Here is a 16,155-nt window from a genome sequence, read left to right on the forward strand (position 1 = left end):
GGGGGTGCGGGACAGAGCCCCCTCTGCACAGGGAAGGGCAGGCGGCGAGAAGCTGCTGGCTGGTGTGAGGCCTGCAGGAAGGATTGGAACCATGTCAGCGCTGATCCCTCCCCTCGATGCGGCCTCAGAAGGCGACACTGAGGCTCAGGGAGACACGGGGCTGCTGGCTGCTAGTTCAGGACTGGAAGAGAGGCTACTTCAACGCCCTAAGTCCATGCAAAAAAGTTAATCATAAAAGTATTGACTTTGTACACTGTCTCACCATTTATGAAATGTTTCCACCTCTATTATCTCATTTACTCCTCACTGCAAGTCTGTAATTACTTCTTTTTGTCCCCATTTTACACACGAGGAGCCTGAGTCTCCAGAGGTTAAATGACTCACCCAAGAGCTCCCAGTGATTAGCAAGGACAGAGCCGGTCTCAGGCCTCTCTGAGCGCAGGCTGTCTGGAGGGGCGGAGGGGGTCCCCATGCAGACGCAGGTGAGCCTTGGGTCCAGGGACCCCCCGACCCCGCCCCGCCCCGTCCACCACAGCCCCGTCCTAGGCTCCAGCCCTTCGGGGCAAGTCCTCCTGCACACTCCCAGCTGCACACTCCCAGCTTCCTTCCCCAAGAACAGCACCTTATCTCTCACCTCGTCAGAGGAGGAAGCAAGTAAACCTGCAGCAGCTGAGGGAGAGCCGACTGCACTCGGGCGGATTGTTAAACGGAGCGAGGCGGTGACTCATCTTCTAGAAAGATGGTTCTCACATTCACCTAAAACGCCCACACAGCAGCGCCTCCCCGGCCGGGGCTGCAGTCTTCTGATCCGCTTTGGCCTTCCCACCCCCTGGGAGGAGGTGTGAGCCAGGCCCTTGCCCCATAATTAGGAGTCACAAGGCAGAGGAGTAGCTCTGAGCCAGAATTAGGCCCTGGGCTCCCAGCCTCCATATCCCACGGCGTCCGGCAGGTGGAGATGGGCCATCAGAGTAGGAGACATTTGACTTGGGCCAAGGAGAGGAGCCCTTGGCTTTCAGGGTGAGCTTTAAAAATCTGTGCTGAGGGCGTGCAGCCGTGAAAAAGACTGAATCAGTCTGGAACAATGTCCAAGATAAAGCGTACATGAAACAAAATATATATTCGCAGCCTGGAGAGGATGCCGCCCTTGGTGTGGAAAAGGCGGGGAAGGAAGAGATTTTTATTGACTTGTGTGTGCCTGAGGAGAAAAGCTGAAACTAAGAGTTGTGATTGCTTGTCTGGGGTGATGGGGACCAGGCATGGGGCGATGGTGGGCAGGCTGGGCCACCAGGGAGACTGTGGGCTCCTCTCTCACTGAGGCTTGGAACTACTCAAGAAGAGCTGAGCTTGCTGTCTTTCTGGATGGTTCCTGCAACCCCTTCCTGCAGTGGCATCTGACCAGAGGGATGCTCTGCGCCTGGCCCCGGGAATGAGAAGAAATCTTCCACCCCAACCAACAGCACAGAAACCTGGCTCTTGCCTCCAGCCACACGCATGAGAATCCCCTGAGGAACCTCCACAAACACAAGTCCCATGGCCATCCCAGGGGTCCTGATTCAGGAAGTCTGTGGCCGGACTTAGGCATCAGCATATTTTAAAGCTCCCCAAGTAACCTGAGATGACCAGGGTTGAGAACCGCTGGTCTTGAGACAGAAACACTAGACTTGGGATCAGATGGTCCAGCCGTAGGTGCTGCCAGGCTTGCTGAGCCTCAGTTTCCTCACCTGTAAAATGGGGGTGATAATACCAACCTCCTAGGTTTGGGGGAGCGGCAGAACTAAGGTTTGTATGTACCCTCTGCAGGCTTAGCATGCCCTGCAAATCTGGGGTATTCTCATGGGGGTCTTCTGTGCGGCCTCACCGTCACACAGGCCTCTTAAGAATCTCTCCAAATCTAAAGACCTATTAGCCGCAGTCTGAGGCCCCTCCCAGGCGCCGTCTGCCTCTTTGCTGAGGTGCCAGAGTCTGTTTGGAGTGTGCCGGGGTGGTTTTAACCTACAGGGCGTCCTCCACTGACCAGGAGCGCTGGTTATTTCCAGCGAAGCTTTTTGGAGAAGATCTAGTCGCAGATGAGCCCTGAGATTTGTGAGCAGAAGAAGCTTCTGGGATGTCTGTCTCCCTCCCCCTTTCCACCACCTGCACCCTGCCTGCAGAGGGAGGGAGGACCTGTTAGGAAGGGCCTTCCTTCAGTGCGGCGGGGTAGGGGGCGGTGTGGAGGGGACAGCTACGACTGCTTTCTTGTAGCTGCCTCCTGGGCAGGGGGCGGGGGGCAGGGGGAGCTTATTTTAATTAGTGGCTTCTAAATCAGTTCAGAGAAGACCTGCATAGAAGGCGTCAGGATGGCTTGGAAACACTGGCGGGAACGCCAGTGCGCTGAGAATCAGCGGCGCTGATCCTTGATCGGCTGAGCTTTAGCGAGTGTGCACGTCCTCTCTCCAGCCTCAGAGCTGCCCCGAGAAGCAGGAGGGGTCACCCCATTTCGAGAATGGCAAAATCGAGGCTGGGAAGGTTGAGGGACTCGGGTCAGCCTCTTTCTAGTAAAGGGCATAGGCCTTGGGGTCAGCCCCCCAGGGTCCCAGTTCTGTGATCTTGGGCATGACCACTCTGTGCTTCTGTGTCTTCTCCTGACAAGTGGGGAGAACCAGGACGAGCTATGCAATTTGCTGGGGTTGGTGCAAAATGCAATCAGGGCGCCTCGTTAAAAAGTACTAACTAAAAAGATTTTCAGGTTTCCCTGGTGGCGCAGTAGTTAAGAATCCGCCTGCCAGTGCAGGGGACACGGGTTCAAGCCCTGGTCCGGGAAGATCCCACATGTCGTGGAGCAACTAAGCCCGTGCGCCACAACTACTGAGCCGTGTGCCACAAGTACTGAGCCCGTGAGCCACAACTACTGAAGCTTGCATGCCTAGAGCCCGTGCTCCGCAACAAGAGAAGCCACCGCAATGAGAAGCCCGCGCACCGCAACGAAGAGCAGCCCCCGCTCGCCGCAACTAGAGAAAGCCTGCGCGCAGCAATGAAGACCCAATGCGGCCAAAATAAATAAATTAAATAAATTAATTTAAAAAAAGAAAAAAAGATTTTCAAGGGCCCTGTGGGCTGCCCAGGTCCCTGGCTCACGAAGCCACAGCCCCAGGGTAATAACATCAACCTCACAGGTCATTTTGAATATTACATAAAGTGACAAATATCGAGTCCTTCACAGTGCCTGGTCTACAGTAAGCCCTAGACAAAGTGACACTCACTGGGGACGTGGCAGAGGCAGAGAGCCCGAGGAGGGAAGCCACAGGATGCTGCCAGACCTGGGGCCTGAGGCATCCGGAAAAACAAGGCCAGATGGTAATCCGACCAGGCCCAGGCATGCCCCGCCAGGCAGGCCACCGGGCTGCAGGGGAACACGAAATTCGTGAAGCAGAAGACAACCCCCGGGGGCACGTCAGCCTTCCTGCAGCAGCAATGTGCCAGCACTCGGGACCCACGCAGCACACAAGGACTGCTGTCCAAACATGCTCCTGGCTCGCTCTGGGCGCACCGTTGCTGCCACGCAGATTGCCGTGCCAGCCATGAGCTAATTCCCCCAGCTGCTGGGGGAGCCAGGTGGGCGCAGCCCCGTCATTCGGCCAACACCCTATCTCATCATGACCTAATCCGTCCACTTGGACAACTTCCAAACCCACTTCCTAGATGGGCTCCGAGGGCAGGGAAGGATGCGCTGACCCATTCTCTGTCTCACTCTCTCTGTCTCTCCCTCCCTCTCTCAAGGGACACTCACTCCCTTCCTCCCTCTTGCCCTACGTTTTCCTAAGAAACTCGAAGCCACTCTCTCCCCGTCTGGATCCCCAGGCTCGGGCCTGCTCCTTCCAGTACGGGGTTCTCGTTTCTTCTCCATGATACGCAATCCTTCCAACACTGAGTACCAGGCCCTGTCACGGCCCCCGTGACTTTGCACAAGCTGTTCCCTCAGCCTAGAATGCCCTTCCCTCCCTTCTCTGCCTCAGTTCTCAGGGATTTTCCCCTTCAAGTTTTCCTTGACTTGCCCAAGCTGTGTGTGCCCCCGGGATGCAACGAGACCACATCGGGGAAACAATTATGTCATCCCAACAATATTAGCTGACGCTTACTCAGAGCGGGTCATTCCAGGCATTGTTCTAAGAGCTAATGTGCACGAACACATTTAATCCTCACAGTGCCCCCACGAGGCAATATGATTCTTGTCTCCATGACCCAGATGAGGAGACTTGAGGCACAGAGAGGCTGAGTAGCTTGCCCGGGGTCACAGAACTAAGTGCGAAGGTGGGATTCGAAACCCTGCAGTCCGGCTCCAGGCTGGCTCATAACGCTGGGCTCAGCGGCCCTCTCAGGCCACAGCATTTCTACCAGGAACTTTCTCCATGGTCTCCTCTGTCGGACTCTGAGCTTCAAGAGGGCGAGGACCAGGCTCTGCACCCTGGAACCCCCAGCCCTTAGGGGCCAAGCTGCTCTCTTTAAATGTTTGTGAGTGAACAAGCAAAGAGCACGGTTGCCTCACCCCCCGCATCTGGATGGGCTCAGCGAGGCAGAGGGGAGCTGGGCTTCCCCGCCTGTCCTCACGAGACCTGCCCTGACCTCGGGCGCCTGGACACAGGCTGTCAGGCCCTAGGAGACCCTGCATCAGGTGGCAGGACTGGGAGCTGGCACACGGAGAGGGACAGCTCGGCCACCTCCTCCAGGTCCAGCATCGTGAGGTGAGGTGACTTCTGCCCAGTGTCCCCTCCCTCCCCTGGAAAGAGCATTTCTGTTTCCTGTGAGGAAGTCACAGCTCTCGCCTCAGGGTGGCCACATGACTCAAACTGGCCCATCAGAGCCCCCCTGGGTGGCTGTGTCAGAACCACCCAGAAGCCGGCCGTGGCCCCGCTGCTCACCGCAGGGAGAGGGTCTGCCTAGCAAACGAAGCCAAGCAGATGAGATAGCTTGAGGCCCTCAACTGGGCCCTGTGGGAAGCAGTTCCACCTGACCTTGATTATAGAGCCTTTATATATCCTCCTACTTTGAACCGGGTTCCTGACATTTGGAACCAACATAAGCGTGTGTTGGACAAAGAACATAAAATGACACAGTGGATATTTGTTGACAGTTGAGCATGAGACTTGAGCTTGGCCAATCAGATGCTCAGGCCCAGGATTCTGAGTCTGGGGCATGTGAGGCCAGGATGGAGGGACGTTGAGCCTTGGAGGAAGATGTCAAGTGCAGGGGATGTGGCGTCATTTTAGGCAAACCATCCTTACTGAAGGACTGTGGGAGGGTAATATTGTAATATAGTGAGAAATATGTATTTGGTCTCCATCCCTGGTTCCTGACACAGAGCTCCTAAAACTCTTGTAATTTTCTACATGATGAAAGCAATAAGAGTATTTTTTGTTAGAGTATCTCAGTTTTCTTCCCACTTCTTGAAACAGCTCCAGGGCATTCAGGTGGAAAGAGTGTCGTCTGTTATTAATAAGAGGCCCCCTTCTACCACACCTGAGTTTATGTTAATGAGGTGACTGTTGGAAACCACTCAGGATGGGGGCTGGTTGCCAGGGGAACCAACCCGTGATGAGAGGGTTGGAACTTCCAGCCCCATCCCTGACCTCTGGGGAGGAGAGAGGGGCTGGAGGTTGACCTAATCGCCAACCACCAATGATTTAATCAATCATGCCTATGCAGTGAGGTCTCCATAAAACCCCAACTGAAGGGCTTCTGAGAGCTTCCAGGTTGGTGAGCACGCGGAGGTGCTGGGGGGATGGCACGCCTGGAGGGGGCACGGGAGCTCTGCACCCCTCCCCCTATGGACCTCTTCATGTGGGTGGTAAATACAAGTACTAAATGCTTCCCTGAGTTTTGTGAGCTATTTAACAGATGACTGAATCTGAGGAAGGGGTTGTGGGCAATTCCTGGTTTACAGCCAGTTGGTCAGAATTTCAGGTGACAACCTGGGACTTGCAATTGGTGTGTGAAGTGGGGGACAGTCTTGTGGGACTGAGCCCTTAACTTGTGGGATCTGACGCTACCTTTACGTGGATAGTGTCAAAATTGAGTTAAATCGTAGAACACCCAGTTGGTGTCTGCAGAGAACTGGAGGATCGTTTGGGGTGGGAAACTCACACATCTGGTGTCAGAAGTGTTCCGGGCGGGGGTGTTTGTGTGAATAAAAACCTAGTGCCCCGATGAGTGGGTCTCAGACAGATCACTACGGGCCCTCTCGCCTCTCGGTTTTCTGAGCTGCCCCAATTCTGCCTGTTTTCTCTCTTGGGTCTCTACCTCCTGCCAATTCTGTGTACACCTTACGATAACACTGCTTTCTGTTGCTTATAGCCAAGAGCGCTGACTGAAATGAGGGGGAACATACAGTTCATTTGGGGAGGCAAAGCATATGACGTGAGAGCTAAGCAGTGTCATAAAACAACCTGAATACCAAAAGAGGCTCCGTCCCCCCATCTCCACGTGTCCCTTAGAGGGTGCCACCTCCAATTGAGAACCAGAGAGCGGATGACCATTGTGGACTCAAAGAAGCTTTTACTAAGAGTCCATCTACATTCATAGTTGATATGTTTCTTGTCTTTTTTTAAAAAAAATATTTATTTATTTATTTTTGGCTGCGTCAGGTCTTAATTGCAGCATGCGTGATCTTCGTTGCGGCGCGTGGGCTTCTCTCTAGTTGTGGCATGGGGGTTTTCTCTCTCTAGTTGTGGCGCGTGGGCTTAGTTGCCCCACGGCAGGTGGGATCTTAGTTCCCCGACCAGGGATGGAACCCGCGTCCCCTGCATTGGAAGGCGGATTCTTTACCACTGGACCACCAGGGAAGTCCCTGATATGTTTCTTAAATTACGATCTACTACAGGCAACGCTTGATGAGGATGTAGTAACAGTTTTCCACAGGGATAAATTGACACGTATGTCGCTCCTTCCAGCAGAAGTGCCACCCGTGGGTCCTCATGCATAAGCTGACTCGCCCTGGGTTTAGGCTTGGTGATACACGCAGCGCAGACTGCTTTGCCCACGCGTGTGAGGCCCGGCTCGCTGTGCAGCCCGGCCCTGGCCCGCAGCAGCAGAGCAGTGGGTAACACACAGGGGGCGCGGGCGGGGTTGGTAAAGGCAGGAACGGACCCTTAAGACACCCCACCCCTGCCAGACCTGCCTTGCTGAGGAAATTCAGATCCCGGGAGGGCCTCGCCACAGCGTAGCCGACTCTTCACTGCAGAAATGTCCCCGCAGGACACAGAGCCAGCAGCGGGGCCCACTCCCCGGGGCAGGGGGTGTGAGGGCAGGGCCGCTGGCTCTGTGTCCGCTGCCGCGCTTGCTGCTGCCCCAGCTCATCTGCCTTCTACCTCTGTGGGCCTCAGGCCCCTGGCTGATGGGCCCGACCCATCAGTCCCCCAAAGAGAGCCGCTCTGTGGGTGTGTTACATGTGTCACCAGGCCTCAAACGCTCACTGGAGGGACTCGGGCCCAGGGCTCAGGGGCCGCCCAGCGTCTTGAGAGCAGGGGCTGCAGGAAGGGAGGGACGGCACCCACGGCGGCCTCAGCCGGGCCAGGCCCGCCTGCCAGCTCTCGGCAGGGCCACGCATCCCCACCTTCTACCCACAGGCCGTGACCTGAGAGTGGCTCAGGGGCTGCCAGGGCTGAGGACAAAGGGGACCCCTGCTTCCCGGGCTGCGGGTCTGTCCTCTGGGACCGGAGCCCCTCTCCGGCGGGAGCTCTGAGACTTGGGGAGTCACCTCGCCTCGCCTGTCTGGGTCTCAGCCGGCCCCTCTTTCGAAATGAGGTGTTGCAGCGTCCACCCTGCAGCTACCGCCGGGCTGAGGTCAGAGCGGGCGGGGGGGAGAGGGCTCCAGCGTCTGCACTGCTTTTTACAAGCTTTCAGGGTGGCTCAGGCCACGGTTCACACCTGAACCTTTTGCTTTCCTTTTCTAAAGCAGTGAGTCCCTCTTCGTTCCAGGTGGGTGACAGGTCAGTAGGTCTGGGACAAGGAGGTGGAGCTGGGACGAGGCAGGCTTTTTTAGGTTTAATCGTAAAACCCCGATGTTTATCTTAAACTGAGCGCGCAGGGCTGGGCCTCAGGACTGACCTCCGGTGGCCGATGGAGGCTGTGAAATCCCATCTGTGTTCTGTAGACTCACGGGAGCCCTAACGACCGGGGTTGAGAGGCTGGGGGACAAAGCCCTGCGGCCCACGGTCACCAGGGCGCTTCCAGGAGCTGCCAGAGAACGTGTTTGCTCGCCTCCTCTGAGGTTGCCATGGTGACCGAAGCAGGAGGGGACACCCGCTGGTCTGGCCCTTCACAGATCATCTTTCCCAGCTCATCTTTATTCCAGGTCTTGGTCAGAGCTGGTGTTGGGAGTGCCAGAGATGGGGGCGGGGGGGGGCGGGGAAGGCATGGTGCAGAGACAGGACCCTGGGTACAAACTGTGCGTGCACGGCGGGGGCAAACTGAGCTGGGATGGGGGGTGTGTGTGGGGGGGGCTTTATTGTTGCGTGTGTGCTCTGGGATGCTAGTGAGGGAAGTGGAGTGGTACCTGGGTTCCTCCCATGCACCGGTGATGTACCCCTCAGGGGAGGGCACGCCTGCAGGGGCTGCGAGCTGCCACCAGGAGAGCCCTCCGCTTTCCACTTCCTGGAAGCCACCCGTTTGCTGCCTGGATCATTCCTCCTGCCACAAACCATTGTGAGACTCCAGCCATTTCCTCTAAGAGCCTGAGGCTGTGCTCCCGCCCTCATGCCTTGCTCCATCAACTGGCTTCTCCCTGATCTCACGCAGCTGTTCACACATCACCTCCACAGAGACCAGCTCTGACCAGCCCACTGAGATGTCCCTGCTTCCTTTTTCTTCATAGCTCTCCTCACTCACAGAACTAGGATGTTACACATTGAATGTAAGTCCCCTGAGGGCAGTGACTTTCTCTTGTTCACTGCTGTGATCCTAGCACTCAGAACAGTGCCTGGCACATAGTAGGTGCTCAGTAAACTTGTTGGATGAATGAATGAGTGATTGGATGAATGAAAGAAGGAGGACTTTCTGGGCAGTCGGTTTTATCCCTTTGTCCATCACAGGCCCTTCGGGGAACTCCCTTCTCACTGGGTCTACAGCTCTGCTTTGAAGCTCATCTGAGGGCTGGCCAAACCCCTCCAGGATACCCCACCTTCCAGGCCATTCTCTGACTGCTTCCAGCATTGGCCTCTGTCACGCACACGGCACCCTGGTCTGTATGACCTTGAACCGTGGGAGTGTCTGGCTCCCTGACCACTGTCTAGCTCCTCGATGGGAAGCGCATTCCTTTCTCTTTTGTGTCCTGAGCACAGGGCTCTGCAAACAGCAGACGTTCAATAAATGCTGAGGATGGCGGTGCTGTGAGCTAGTGAACAAATTCACACCTCCAGATGGTTTCCTGCCCAGTAGAAGACCTCCTGCAGCTTCAAGGTCAGAATGTTTCTAGCGAGTCTGAGTGGGGGGCCGGGGTGGTTTGGGAGACTGGTCTCAACTTGATGTTTTAGCCTTTCCCCGTAGCCTCAGGTTTGCATTTGATGAGTCTCTGAGCCTAGTTCAAACACCACCTCATTCTACAGCCCTCTATACCGGGGGTGAGAGGCCCAGGGGGCTGCGATTCTCACTCCCCCACTGCCTGCTCCAGGAGTCCCAGCACTGCTGCTAGGGAAGGGGAATGGGGCCACCGTTTTGGACAGGCCCAACCCGGGTGGGAAACAGGAGTCCCTGACCGGGGCGTCAGCTCCAGGGACCCCATGCTCACCCCCAGCCCAGTGACTGCGGCCACTCACTTCCCCTCAGGGCTCTTTTTCTCCCCTGTGAAATGCATGGTTTGGGTGGAACAGCCTTGACACTTCCTTCCTCCCCAATAAGCACAGAGCCTAGACCACAGCACCCGTTGGGGTTGTCACCTCGTCATGGAATCGCACCCACAGGGGGCAGGGGGCACAGGAACCCACTCACCAGCGTTCTCTCAGGCGTTCCTCTCGGTGAAGTTCGGTTTGCAACGTCCTGTGCTAATGGCCATGGCTCAGCTTATCACTCAGAGCTCCCGCGTCCACACCTGGAATCACAGGAGCAATCACAAACATTAGGAAATCACACTGCCGTTTACAAACGTTTTCCCCACTTTCGATGGCCTGGGCTGGAGCGGCTTTCCTGAGAGTTAGACCTCAGAGAAATCACAAACCAGAGACGTTGCAAGGCTTGCCTGGGGTCACACAGCTCTGTTCGGGGAGCTGGCTGGGCTTAGACCCGCGTCTTCGCACTCCAAGTGCAGCTTCCATTGTCTAGAAACCTTGCTCTGTCTCTCTGGGACCTCGTGAGACAAGAGTCTATAAAAATACTTGTTAAGGCCTCTGCACAAAGTGCTCGGTCCACGTTGAATAATTGATGGGCCCTGCTCCCTGCCGCAGAGAACTGCGCGCGGGCCTCCTGCCGCGAGGCTGGGGATGGGGAGAACTTCCCTATCGTTTTCGCCCAGTGAAAGAGGTGGCTGAGAAAACCGCCAAGAAAGAGTTGTGCGTCCCTGTGGGTCGGGAAGAGGCCCTGGCTCCCAGGAGCCACAGATCTAATTTACTGCCTCGCTGAAAGGAGCGGGGGGCCTGCCGGGTCACCCGGCGTCGCCGCCGTGTCCCTCCCAAGGCCGCGAGGCCCTGGGAAAGGGCTGCTCCACCCCGACAGGCCGGGAGGAAGGTGCCTGAGAATCGGAGGGTCCCACGGGGGCAGTGGGGGGATGAGCCATGGGAAATGCAGAGTCCGAGGCAGAGATTCTCCTCCGTGAGAACCCTGACAAGGCAGATGCTCAGGATGCGTGAGGCAGCCTGTCGCCGCCCGGCCAACTGCTGCATGTGACCGCAGGACTCTTCTGGCCAAAGGCCATGGCAACGGGGATTAGGGCGGAGAAAGCAGACACAGAGTGGCCTTTAAAGCAATTTGCAGAGATCAAAGCAGAAGGCAGTTCGGGCCGGTGCTCTGGCTCTAAGAACAGGGAACGTTTCACAGCTGAGCGAAACTCAGGCACCATTTCACAGCTAAAGACGCTGGGGCTATACATCCTCCCCCGTGGGGTACGTCCGCCCCACCAAAGTGCCTCCTGATTGGCATTTGTCTCGGCCCCCATCCAAGGCAGAGTTAGGACTGTCCGAGTCCACAGAATAACGGGCTCCAACTTCGAATATGCAGAAGCAACCAGCTCCGGCTCAAATGGGAGACTGTTGGGACGATTGGCTTTCTGTTTTACTCTGCATCGAAAGTTCCAGAGCCCAACGGTTTGGCTAGGACTTCCTAAGAAGTTTCACTCACTTATGTAGGTCACCTCACCTGCATAGTCTGTTTGGGCGTGCTGACCTCTCAGGGGGTTGGAGGGCCCTCAGAGTTGCCCTGTGTTTGGGCAGGGCCCGTCGTAAGGATGTGGGAGAGAGGGGCCATTCCAGCTCTGTCTGCAGCTCATCCAAAGTGCAGCCCTGCACCCCCTCTGGGGCCCAAGGAGAACAGAAAGTAGGGTGTGTGCCCCTGCTCCCTTCTCAGGTCAGTTGAGCTGAACGTAGCTGGGCTGCTGAGCTGCCTGGGTTCACACTTCACAGAGGGTAGGAATCGGGAGCCGGAGAAAGAGATGGAGCAGGTTAGGGATGGGGCAGGGATGGGTGTTGGTGGACGTGGGTTGATAGCCCAGCCCGGCGACTTACTAATTCTATGACCTTGGGATCATAGTGGAATCAACTGCAAAGCCTTGGAAGGATCCGATGAGATAGAGTGTATGTGAATTCTTAGTTAGGCCTCTAACAGGACGGTCACCTCCTGCCCATGACAGCACTTGGCTGGACCTCTCCTTGGCTGCAGAACCACTAAAGTTAGCCCACACGTTTCTGTGCACTCCGGAATGCGCAGGACATCACTCTGTTGTCTGTCCAGGACTCTGGGCTGCACGAGTGGTCTTTTCTCGTCGGCAGCTCTGATCAGACACTGCACTCCTTGAGGACAGGGCCATTGTCTTGCTTCCTTGGTGGGATGTCAATGATTGATCTTAAAACCCTTCACAGACATGAGATGTTCTGTGTGGTATCAGCGGGCCAGCTGCAGCCAGCCGCATTCAACGAGGGACACCCCAACCCCGGCTGGCACTGGCAGCCTGGTGTAGGGTCCCCTCTGCAGAGGGGGCTCTGGGAAGCGCTTGGCTGTCTTTCTTACCGCTCAGCACCAGACATTTGAGAACGGGCAGAGTAAACGTTAGAAGCGCATTCTCCTAGGTGAAAACAGAGGTATTCAAGATATGCGGGCCAAACGAATTTTGAGACACTCTTGACTCTTGAAGGAGCAGAGTGAAAGCATCTGGTGAGACCTCGGGGGGAGATATGGTCGGGGCTCCTAGAGAGACAGATGGCTATGACTTCACTGAGCCCACAGAACAGGCCGTGTGAACTCTGCTGGACCCGTTGGCAAATAAACAGTGTTCAAAAAATGTCTAGGTGTGTGGCAGAATTCAGTCTGAGGCTTATTTCCATCCGGCCTGATAGGGAGGTTTGCTCTCACCTTCCTCAAAGTTGTCAGTGGCTGCCATCAAACAAGTAAACAAACAACAACACAACAGAACCTAAGAGTTTGGACCAAACTAGTAGGACAGTGTACAGTAAGGCGGTGTCCCCTGGGTGAGGCACATGGAAATGCTCACAGGACGAGGGAGATAGTGTCACTTTAACTTGATGATGGACAGGGGCGACCAGGGCCTGAAGTGGCCTCCCGCTCAAGGATCCTGATCTAGTACCTTCCTGCACACTCATCACCCTGGACCACCCCAGCTGGCCTTCTGCGGCTGAAGTGCCCGGCTCACACTCAGGCCCTGCTGGCTTCCTGGAATGAGGAAACACAGCTCAGCCTTCAGTGGGCCCTGAGCTGTGGCCTCTGTGGAGGTCACCGTCTGGGCCCATTATGTACCTGGAAATCGGCTCTGGGCTGGGCCTTCCAGGTCCCAAGGGACGAGCCCTATGACAAAGTCTCTGGGAACCCACGACCAGCTCCCACATGTGTATCAGGATACCCGAGGGGAATTTCTGGCCATACTGGAGAGACGGCCTTGAAGAAGCGGGAGCTCAGTCTGTGCCCCGGGAGAAGCTGAACCCCACCCCTCCCCAGGGCTCTGCCAAGGCTGCTGGGCAGGGGCCAGGAGTGAAGCGGCCCCTGACGCTGGGGAGCTCACTGCCCCCCCACCTTCCTGGAGGGGTGTGCCCGCAGGGAGGCCAGCTGCTGTGCTCTGCGTTCCCTTCCTTAAGGAGCTTTTCATGGGCGAGCATAGCTGGGGGGGGACCGTCGGGTAGCATTCAGGAGGAAAGGAGCCGGGAGTGGGGCAGCGCACACTTGTAACTTCTCCTCTCCATTTCTCTGTCCTCTTCTCTCCTTCCGCTCCCACACCTCTCCAGAGACAAGCATGGAGGGGCTGGGGGGCAGAGTGGGGAAGCACCGGGCTTTCATGCACCAGGGCAGCTGTCCTAGCCACGTAGAAGCTGACATTTGCAGTCTTCCTAACTCTTGTCGGCAACTTGACCCCCTGTGGCGGCTCAAACTCTACAGGCTGATGGCAAAGCTCCTTCTACACCCCTTGCCCAACTCCAGATCCTTCCGGGTCCGCATGCCCACTGCCCTCCGTTTAGCCCATGCTCGCCTCTTCGAGGTCTTCTTCAGAATTTGCCTTTCCTTCCTTTCTCCTCGCCCCAGTCCAAATCCCAGGGTACATGCGCCTATTAAGAGCCATCCTGGTTAATCCTAGAGGGTCTCCAATTTGTGAGTGAGAACTCTGTCCCCCTAGTCTACAAGCCAGGGAGCAAGCTGCTCCGATTATCATTCATCTTCCACCTTTGCAAATAGCTCTATGCCCCAGGCAGGCAAAGAGCGATTGCCGGGGAGAGCGCAGCTCCCAGAGGGTTCTGGGAATTCCAGACGCTCCTGTGGGGCTGAGGGAGTTGTCCATGGGCAAAATTCACCTGAAGAAAGCCGCCTGCGTGTGTGGGTGAGGAGCCCGACAAGCAGTTTCGTCCTCGCTGGCCTAGGGCTCAGTGGGTGTCTCTCAGCAATAGTTAGGCGCTGCCTTAATTTACTTCCCTGCCAGAGTCCATATTGGAAGGAGACCAAGCGGGTAGACACGGAGGTGGGACTGTTAATTTAGTGGAAATCCACGCATGTAATTGGGAGGACAAGACAGGAGCGAGTGCATGAGAAGTTGGGGGTCTTCAAGGAGGAAAAGGGGGGTGAGGGAGGACCCTTCTCTCTCTCGGCTTCAGGGGAGCAGGGCTGAAGCCAGCCAGGTCGAAGGCAGAGCCTGGCTGCTTTCCTGGCTCCACAGGGCCCTCGAGGTGCCAGGGATGTCCCCAGGTCACAGGACAAGCCCCGTCCCCCAGCTGTCTTTTGGTCTGGGTCTGACTGGTTTCTTCCCCCTCTCTGGCCTCTCTGCTCAGATGTCCAAAGGCAGCCTTCCTTTGAGAGCACTGCCTTAGGAGTCAGCACGTTGGCTGAATCTCTCTGCTCTTTTCACCAGCCCCATGAGCTGCACCAAGTTACTGAATCTCTCGGAGACCCATTGGCAAAATGGGGGTATAATGTTTCCGCAAAGGGTGATTGTGGGAATCAAATGACCGCCGGGTGTGAAGGGTTCTCAAGCAGTGCCTGACTGGCAAGTGCACTCAGGAAAGAAGAGCCCTCATCGTCATGCACTCTGAGAACAGCTTGCGGCTGCTTTGCCAGCCCCTTAAAACTCCGCTAGCAGAAGCTCCCACCCTGCAGACGCGGTCAGGCCACCTCTGCTCTCCCTGGACTTTGCCCAGCTCTCCACTCTCCATCCCGCCTGGTGGGAGGCAGGACTGTCTCTGGGGCATCGGGAAGGAAGCTGCTTTAGAGCCACGCCTCCCTCGGGCGCTTTGGGGATTGCCCTGTTGGTGGGATCTGGGCTCATTCCACCTGGGATTCACCAGGAACCGCTGGGAGCTGGTGGAAACTTAATCTGGGAGAACGCGCCTATGGGTTTAAGACAGTGGCTGGCCGTGATCCACCGACCTGGAACCTACCCACCTTCCAGATCTTCTCCGGAGGGACAGGGAATGAAAGAAAGATACAAGCAATAAGGGATTTTTTAAAAAGCAGAACAGCCAATCCGACTTGGTGCACAGAGACACCTGCCCCCTGGCCTCGGGCCACAGACCTTCCCGCCTTCTCCCAGTGACCTGGGTGCCCAGCCGCAGGGCTGACCCTCTCATTCCCCGGGGCCCTTCTGGCTGTACAGTTCCCTCTGATCACACTGGCCTCAGCCTTTCAGAGCACCCTCGGGCCCAAGTGCCCTGGGTCACTTCTCCTGAGTTAGGGATTGCACCCTTGGGGCAGGAATAACCACATCGTTGAGCCTGAAGTAGGCAGAGGGGACCAGGTGGGCTTGGAGGTGACCAGCAGTCTGGGAGTAGACCCGGAGAGACTGAGTGGGGCTCCTCCCTTTCACACCTCAAACCTCACATCTCCACCCAGATCTTATCCCTGGAAGGGGCCAGCCAGGATATGGGAGATGGGAGTCCAGCCGAGCTGTTCCGCTCCCCCTGAGGGGAGCATGCCCCCAGGAGCGGGTGAGGCAGGACCTCATCTCCTGCGGGCTGGTGGGGGGGGGCGGTGTCCGCTTCAGGGCGCATTGGGGTCCGTGCTCCCCCAGCCCCGGACTGGGCTGCTCCCCACCACTGCCAGCTCTGGGGACCTGCGGCGCCCCGAGCCCCCTCCCCTGGCAGTGCCACCGGCCACAGACACATCACCCCCGGTCCGGCCCCCAGACCTGGGATCGTCCCCGCCCTGCCGCAAACCCACCTTCCCGGGCGCTCCGAGGCCCAATCCAGGGGTGTCACCGAGGTCCCCGCCTCCTCCTTTCGACGCGGGCTCCCCGCTCGTCCGCAGCCCAAGGCCCCCGCTTCGAGGCTGAGCCGGCTTCTGCCTCCCTTTCTCTCTTGCTCCTGGGAATTCTCAGCACTATTCTTTTTTTTAAGGGATTTTTTTTTTTTTTTTTTTTGCGTTGCGTCAGGGCGGTTGCCTGGCGACGGCGGAGCTATTCCACCGCGAGCCTTTCAGTCGCGATCCCCTCCAGCCTCTCATTCAAGTCTCTCCGCCCGCGGCTCCGGGGACGGGGACGCGCCAGGCCAG

General features: G+C 56.9%; 1 long non-coding RNA gene across 1 annotated transcript; it reads right to left on the reverse strand.

Annotated features, from left to right (window-relative positions):
* Positions 1-2: 2 nt before the first annotated feature.
* Positions 3-15,942, reverse strand: LOC137770275 (uncharacterized). The gene is made up of 3 exons (XR_011075162.1): positions 15,826-15,942; positions 9,958-10,057; positions 3-71 (listed from the first exon to the last, which is right to left on the reverse strand). It is a non-coding gene; the product is annotated as an uncharacterized lncRNA (long non-coding RNA).
* Between the last annotated feature and the right edge of the window lie 213 nt (positions 15,943-16,155).

This window comes from Eschrichtius robustus, chromosome 10, assembly GCF_028021215.1.
Source record: "Eschrichtius robustus isolate mEscRob2 chromosome 10, mEscRob2.pri, whole genome shotgun sequence".
In the NCBI taxonomy this organism is placed as follows: Eukaryota; Metazoa; Chordata; class Mammalia; order Artiodactyla; family Eschrichtiidae; genus Eschrichtius; species Eschrichtius robustus.